This window comes from Oenanthe melanoleuca, chromosome 11, assembly GCF_029582105.1.
Source record: "Oenanthe melanoleuca isolate GR-GAL-2019-014 chromosome 11, OMel1.0, whole genome shotgun sequence".
Classification (NCBI taxonomy): Eukaryota; Metazoa; Chordata; class Aves; order Passeriformes; family Muscicapidae; genus Oenanthe; species Oenanthe melanoleuca.
In genome coordinates, this window is record NC_079345.1 from 2,133,563 (window position 1) to 2,141,089 (window position 7,527).

Consider the following 7,527-nt stretch of genomic DNA (forward strand, 5'->3'; position numbering starts at 1 on the left):
CTGGCTGAGTGCTCAGAATGGTTTTGGGAGGCTGCAGGGACAGTTTAGGAAGGGGGAATGAGTTCTGGGACTGCTTAATCCCAGCCTGGGAGGGAGTGAGATCCATCCCCAGTTACCCTGGGCTGGGACATCTCCTGAGCTCCGGGAAGTGCCGAGGGACAGTGTCCCTGTCCTGCTCACTGGGTGGTGGCCACTGAGCCAGTTCAGCCACCACCAGGTTAAAAAGTGGTGTCACCACACCCAGGAGGGTCCTTGGTGCAGCTGGGTTTAGATCCCTGCAGGTGGGTTAGGCCTGGGAGCTGCAGGAGGAGCCCTGGAGGAGGCACAGCCTGCCCCTGTCCCCTTTATCTGCCGGGTGTTGATTACACCATGGACCAGATTTAGGAAAGCTGCCCCAGCTCCGGGGTGATTCCACCCATCCATTAAAGCCAGGCTCAGCCCAGTGGCTGCTCCAGCTCTGCTCCTTCGAGCCTGAGCACAGCTCCAGCTCCCAGCCCCTCTCCCTCCCTCCAGAGGGATCAAAGGACGGCTGCTCGCCCTGCTCTGGGGGTTTTATTGCGTCTCTATTAAAGCTGTTAAAAATCTTTCCATTGTAGCAGTGTCTGGGAGTGATAAGTATTCATAACAGAGGGGATTCAAGATGGGTTTGGTTGTAAAAACACCTCTAAGCTGGCTGGATTTATGGCTGTTAAATCATCCCTCCTCTCATCTGTCACAGCCTTTTCAGATGTTCTTCACTGAACAACAGCGAGGTTGGGGCCATAATTTGTGCTGCAGCGTGTGGAGCAGGAGGAGGGGAGTCCTCTCCACCAGTAACTGCCTCAGGATTTATGGAGACTTCTCCCAATTTTTTTTTTTTTTTTTTTTTAATCTTTTTTTTAGGAGAGGCTTTGCCTCGCTTTCTGCTGTTGCCAGCTTGTTCAGCCAGCTGGAGCCAAGGAAGTCCAGGTGGATTTAGGGCCCTGCTGGGAGGGCTGGCAGCAGCTTTCAGGGAATCTGGGGCTGGCCCTGGCCTGCAGCAGGATCTGCAATGCAGGGCTGAGCTTTGGGGCTGGATCTTCCCATCCTGCCCTGGTTTGGGGATGAAACTTGGGAAAATCCCACTGGCAAAGAATCCTGGAGTGGTTTGGGTTGGAAAGGAACTTACTTAAAGATTTGCTGGCTGGCTGATATGGAGGTGTAGGTTTGGGGGGTGGCTGGTTGTGCTAGGTTGATGTGGCCAGAAATGTGAATTCTGTCCCCATCTGTTAACCCAGCTGGGGCAGTGCCCCTGATCTCCTGGCACACATTATCTGCTCATGGGCCATCTTTAAACCAGCTGGGCAATCATCTTTATCTTCCCACAGCCCATCCTCCCTCCAGGAGATATCTCTTGTTCATGGCCACTGAGTCCCAGGCCATGACTGATAAAATTCCATCATCCCATGGGAGATGCTCCAGCCAGGGGAGGAGCCAAGCCTTTCCTACCCAGATAAAAACTGACATTTGGAACAGCAAGTTTCCATCTTTTCACTGGATTCGAGAGGAAAGCCAGACCTTTCCACATCATCCCTGGAGCTTCAGAGGAAACTGCACCTTCTCCAGGAGCACTGCTCCAGCTGAACCACATCTGCCCCTGCAGGAGGATGCAGCCACCATTGAATGGGACTGTGCCAACACCCTGACTGACTGACGGGTGTCAGCTTGGATTCTGACTCTGGCAGGGTTGGGATTGTTCTGTGTAATACTGCATTTCTATTTCAATTTTCCTAGTAAAGAACTGTTATTCCTAATTCCCATATCTTTGCCTTTAATTTCAAAATTACAATAATTTGGAGGGAAGGGGTTTACATTCTCCATTTCAAAGAGAAGCTCCTGCCTCTATTGGCAGACACCTGTCCTTAAACCAGGACACTGGCTCATCAGGCTCTGTGCAGCTCCAGGGGCTCCCTGCCTGCTCTGGCAGCCTGAGGGGAAATTCTGGAGATCTGGGATGATACTGAGAATTTCTCACTGAGAGGAGGTCAGAGCTGGGTGGGGATGGTCTCTCCTCTCAAGGAACAAGGGACAGGACAAGAGGAGCTGCTGGGCTGTGTTCTCACATTCCCTGGGGTGATTTTGGGAGCCAGCACTGCTCTTCCCTCTGGGAAGTTTTGGGATGTCTGGTTTGGGGCTGTGCAGGGCTCCCCTCTCCCCTCTGGGTTTATTTTAGGGACACTGCACAGCTGCTGCCACAGCAGCTCCCACAAATTTAAAATCAATGATAGACAGAGCCAGTCGGTGACACCTCAGGGTTTTTGGAGTTAGATATATTTTTGCTGGATTGGGTGTGCATTTCCAGGAGTTGGAATTTTTTTTTTTTTTTTCTTTTTTTTTTTTTTTTTTGTTTTAAATCTGTGTGAAAATAAAGTACAGATTCAAAGCTGAGTTAAGGAGTTTGCTCCCACAAACAGAAGGGTGGGAAGAGCATTCCATAATCCCAGGGAGGTTCCAACAGGAAACATTTATGCCCCTGTGGCAGCTAATAATGCTAATAATAGCAGCAATAATACTTATTCCTACCAATACTGATAATTTATTATTTGTTCTAAGAAATATTCCTGGTTTTAGGTAGTAATAGGTGATTATACTATTGGATGCCAAAAGATAATATTGTAAATTGAATTCAATAGATCCCAACAGTAGAATTTATTGATGATTGTATTAATGGCTAATACCAATACTATAGGTGCCAATGCTTACAGATGATAATAAACACTAATACAACAAACTAATACTACTAATTAATAATAAATATTAATAAAGCTAATAACCATCCCCTGTCACTGTGCTGAGAGGGCAGAGGATGGGTGACACCACTGGGTGACCCTGAGGCTGGGCTGGCAGTGTTTGATCCATTGCACCAAAGTGTAAAAAGTGTGAAGTTCCTGTTTGGCCACAGCTCATCAGAATTAACCCTTCTGTTCCCATTTGGCCCCACAATCAATCAATTAATGGAGACAAAATGACAACCAGTAATCCCTGTGACCTCAAGAAACTCCAGTGACATCAAGTGACCCCTGTGACCTCAACCCAAATGACCTGAAGTTACCCTGATCAGGGCCTCAAATGACCTCAAATAACCCCTTGTGACCTCAGGAAAATAGAATGAAGAGTTCAGTGTATAAAATCCCATTCCAGTGCTGTTGCTGAGGGAGGTGCAATAATAATTCTGACATTAATTCACTTTCTGAGCTGCCAAAGGGAGGCCAGGTCCCTTCTTCCTCCAGCTGTGGAGAATTCCAAACCAGTTCTTCCATGACAAAAAGACTTTTTTTTATCTGTTAGGATACACAAATATTTTATTCTTAAACTTACTGGGGAGTTTTGGGGGGAATCTTTATTTTCTCTTTAATGGGGAGTTTTGGGGGGAATCTTTATTTTCTCTTCAATGGGGAGTTTTGGGGGACATCTATTTTTTCTTCACTCCAGCAGATGCATCCCATGTTTCTATTTACAAACAGGACAAAATCTGCTGAGAACAGAGTTGGCAGCCACTGGATTATTGATCCTACATTACATCTTCTTGCAGGGATTTTTTTTTTTTTTCTTTTCCAAAATGAAGCAGAGAAATAGAACTTCTGGGCTGCCTTAAAAAATGCAGTTTAATTTTTTTGTCTTCTACAGAGGCAGAAAGGGTAACTTCATCTTACAGATGTTCACAGCATGGCTCAGAAGTCCCCAGACTTATGATTACAAGGTTTTTAAAGGATTTATTAACCAATAAAACACTGCCAACAGAGATATTTCTGCTCCTAAGCCAATACTGAGATATTCTGCCTTATTGACTCATATTACAGTGTGAACTTTCTTAGCCAGTCATATCATGACACACAAACTAATATTGCTGCACTCTAAAACTTCTTGCTACCTCTGTAACTACTTTTATTTTGTCCATATTTTAAACTCTAAAGCTAAATTTATCTCAACAGGTTTCTGCTTTAAGCTATAAATCTATTCTCGCTTCTAGCACTTAAGTTTGGAAACTTTTCCAAGGTCTCAGATCAAATCTTGTGTTTAATTCTAAGCTTTGGCTTCCAGGCCCAATGCTCTGAGAATTCCTTGCAGTTTAAATTCCAGCAGAAGGGCATCCCCAGCTCTGACTGCTGCACCAAACCCCTGCAGGAACCACGGGAGAACAAAACACAGAAAATTAACAAAACACCCCCTCTGCCCCTTTCCCACCCAAAAAAACCCACAAGAGATCTCCAAACCCACAAAAGCAAGGAGCACAATGACTTTTATTGTACTTCTACAACTCCTGGAGTTTCCTGGAGCACCATGAAGAGCTCAGGATTTTTTAAAAATTATGTATGGTGGGTGCAGGGTGGTTCCCAGTCCAAGCAGTTGTGTCACAACTCTCCTGTCCTGCTGGTGTTACAGACACTGATGGCTTTTCCCTGGTGCTGAAATGATGAGCCATGGGTTAGAGGATAAAAAGGAGTTTCCTCTAAAAGGATCCTCATGGTGCACAATGCACTGAATGAAAACGTGCCAAAGATGTGTCCTGTAACAGATTTACCATTTTGTATTTTTAGCAAATTAGCATAACCGACAAGAATCACCAATTATAGCTGATGAGGTCATTCCTCCCTGGTTCTACCCTGAGAAGAGTTACTTGACATTATTTGAGGCTCTGATAATTGATCAAAGGGTTAAAAGGCAATGCAAGGGTTAATAATTGTGAGCCAAACAAGAACAGGCACTTTGGGGCAATGGATCAGACACTGCCAGTCCAGCCCAGGGGAGCCCAAAACCTCAGGGTCACCCACCCTCTGCCCTCTCAGCACAGTGACAAGGGGTTATTAGCTTTATTAATATTTGTTATTAATTATTAGCATTAATTTGTTGTATTAGTGTTTATTATCATCTCCTGTAAGCATTGGCATCTGTAGTACTGGTATATAATAATTAATAAATTATACTGTTGGGATCTATTCAATTCTATTTATTAATTTAAATTTATTTTATTTTTATTTTATTTTATTTTTTAATTTATTTTATTTCAATTCTATTTTATTCTATTTATTTCTAGGCTTGGAGGAAGGAATTGTGTCAGCATCTCCTGCCTGGTAACAGCCACCACTGAGCTTCAAAGGGCAGCGCTGTGCCCACAAAGTGCTCCTTGTTTGGAGAGGGATTGTGTGGCACAATGCCACGGTGCAGCCAGGAGCCTTCCTGCCACAGCAAAATCCTCCACGGCAGGACCAGCCACCCCAGAGCTCCCCAACACACGGGACTGGGCCCCCACTCATCCCCTCAGCGCTGAGCAAAGCACAGAACAGCAAAGAAGGTGCTGGAAAAACCGGTGAAAGCCCCAGAGACAAGCACCCACCATCCAGCCTGGCCTTGGGCACTGCCAGGGATCCACCCTCACAGAGAGGAGCTTCTTCCCAATATCCCACCTCACCCCTTCCTCTGACAAAGTGAAGCCTTTCCCTCCTATCCTCTCTGTGCCCTTGTCCAAAGTCCCTCAAAGAGCTGGATTCGGGCAGGGGGAGGTGGGAAACTCAGCTCACCTTGCAGCTGCAGAAATCCCCATCAGCGCTTTGCCAGGCAGCAATTCCCTCTCTCCCTTTCCATCGCCGTGCTCAGAACACGGAAAAGCTTTTGGAGGTGAAGTCTCCCGCTTTCTCCAGATGCTCCCTCAGTATCCAGGAGAGCCGGAGCCTGGATTGATGCCACCTGTGCCAGCCCCAGCGTCCCGCGTGGATGGTGGCAGCTGTGGCACGGCCAGCCTGGCACCCGCCGAGAGGGACCCCGGCACATCTGGCCGTGCCAGCTGTGCCGGTCACCGGTGTCGCAGCCCCATCCAGCGTCTGCCAGGCGAACTGCACGTGGCCCCGGGGGGCTCACGGAGCTCGGGCTCCCGGTGCCGTCAGGGATGTGGATGGAAAACCCGCTCCAGCCGCTCTCCCTGCTGCGCTCATCCTGCTCCGGGTGTGCTCCGGGCAGGGCTGTCACCCCCTGTGTCCCCCTGCCTGGTGGCAGCGGTGGGTGAATAGTGAATAGTGAAGGTGCCAAAGGCTCTCCGGGGGTTGGAGTGGGGAGGGAAGCCCTTCCCAAGGTGCGGGAGCTGTGTCATCAAAACGATGAGCTGTACCCGGCTGGCTGCACAGCTCCCCTCTTTAAATTCTCTAATGCCTGACACATGGGGGCTCTGCCTGGTCTCCGTGCTTTGGGGCTCTCCCCATGAAAAGTTGATGAGTTTCCTTGGGATTGTGGGAAGGAAACCTGCTGAAATCCCCTTATTCCTCCCTCCAGACATGGAACATCTCCAGATGTTTCCTCTTGCCCTGTGGGACGTGTCCAAGAAAACCCAGGGGACTCCTCACTGTCCTTCCCACTGGGATTTGGGCATGTTGGATTTTAAGTCTCTAAACACAGAGAGATGAATCCTGCCACTAAAACATTTGATTTCGTCCTTCTCTGAATGATTTACAATTGAAATTGAAAGATTCCCACGGAGAAACATAACTTTGATTTGTTTTAATTTATTTTTTTTCCCCTTGCAGGAGCCTGAATTTCCCAAATCTGTTTTACTGCAGCAGAGGGAAGCTGCTGGGAAGGGCTGTGCTGTGGCTGCTTTAGGAAGGGCCCGAAGGCAAGGCTGAGTCACGGAGACAGAGCTGCAGAGAGGAGCTGGACAGTAATAAAACCCATCTGTCCTCTGTGGCCACATCCCAGATGTGAGTCACATCCTCTCCTTCCTCACTTCCAACTCCAGGCCATGTCTGGACAAGGTCACTGCAGCTCCTTGTCCAGCTGGGAGACACAGGGGGTGTCTTGGCTGAGTGGGTTTTCCCCCCAGCTGCTTTCCCCAAAGGGCTTTGAGCTCATCTGCCAGCAGTCCTTGCTGTAGGCTCAGCCAAACTTGCCCCTCCACAGGCAAAGAGGGACAGGCAGCTCTGTAAATGCTGGATAAGCTGGAAAAATCCCAGAAAATCAGCATGCTTTCCCTCCCTCTGGTTGGGTATGGAGCTCAGGGATGGAGCAGGATGCTGGATTGTGGGGACCAAACCCACCAGGCAGTTCCCTTCTCTCCTGGTGCTGTTTCTGACAGCACTGCAGAAGCTTTTTGTAGTTTTATTCCAGCCCTGAGGCTTTTCCATGCGTTGTGGCTTCCCAAGGAAGAGGAGGAATGCTGAGCTGGCTGGCTTGGGACCAGCAGGTTCTGGAGCCCCCAGCAGCAAGAAATGCCAGCCCTGATCCTGGGAAGCTCTGGCAAAAGGTGAAAGCCTCGTGTGTGTCCTTGCTGGGACTGGAGACTGAAGGGAGATTTTCCTCCTCCTCTTGCAGCCAGGATGGAGGCAGGTGTGTTTGTTTTCCCCCAGAGCACGCTGTCTTCATCTGGCAGCTGATCTGCTCAGCTGCATCCCCAAGCTTGTGCTTTATGAGCCATTTCTGCACTTTCTCCATGAAATGGGACATTTTTGGCTGCAACTCTGGGATAAGAATCCCATGGGGCCAGGTGGGACACGAATTCTCTCGTGCCACCTCTGCTCAAGG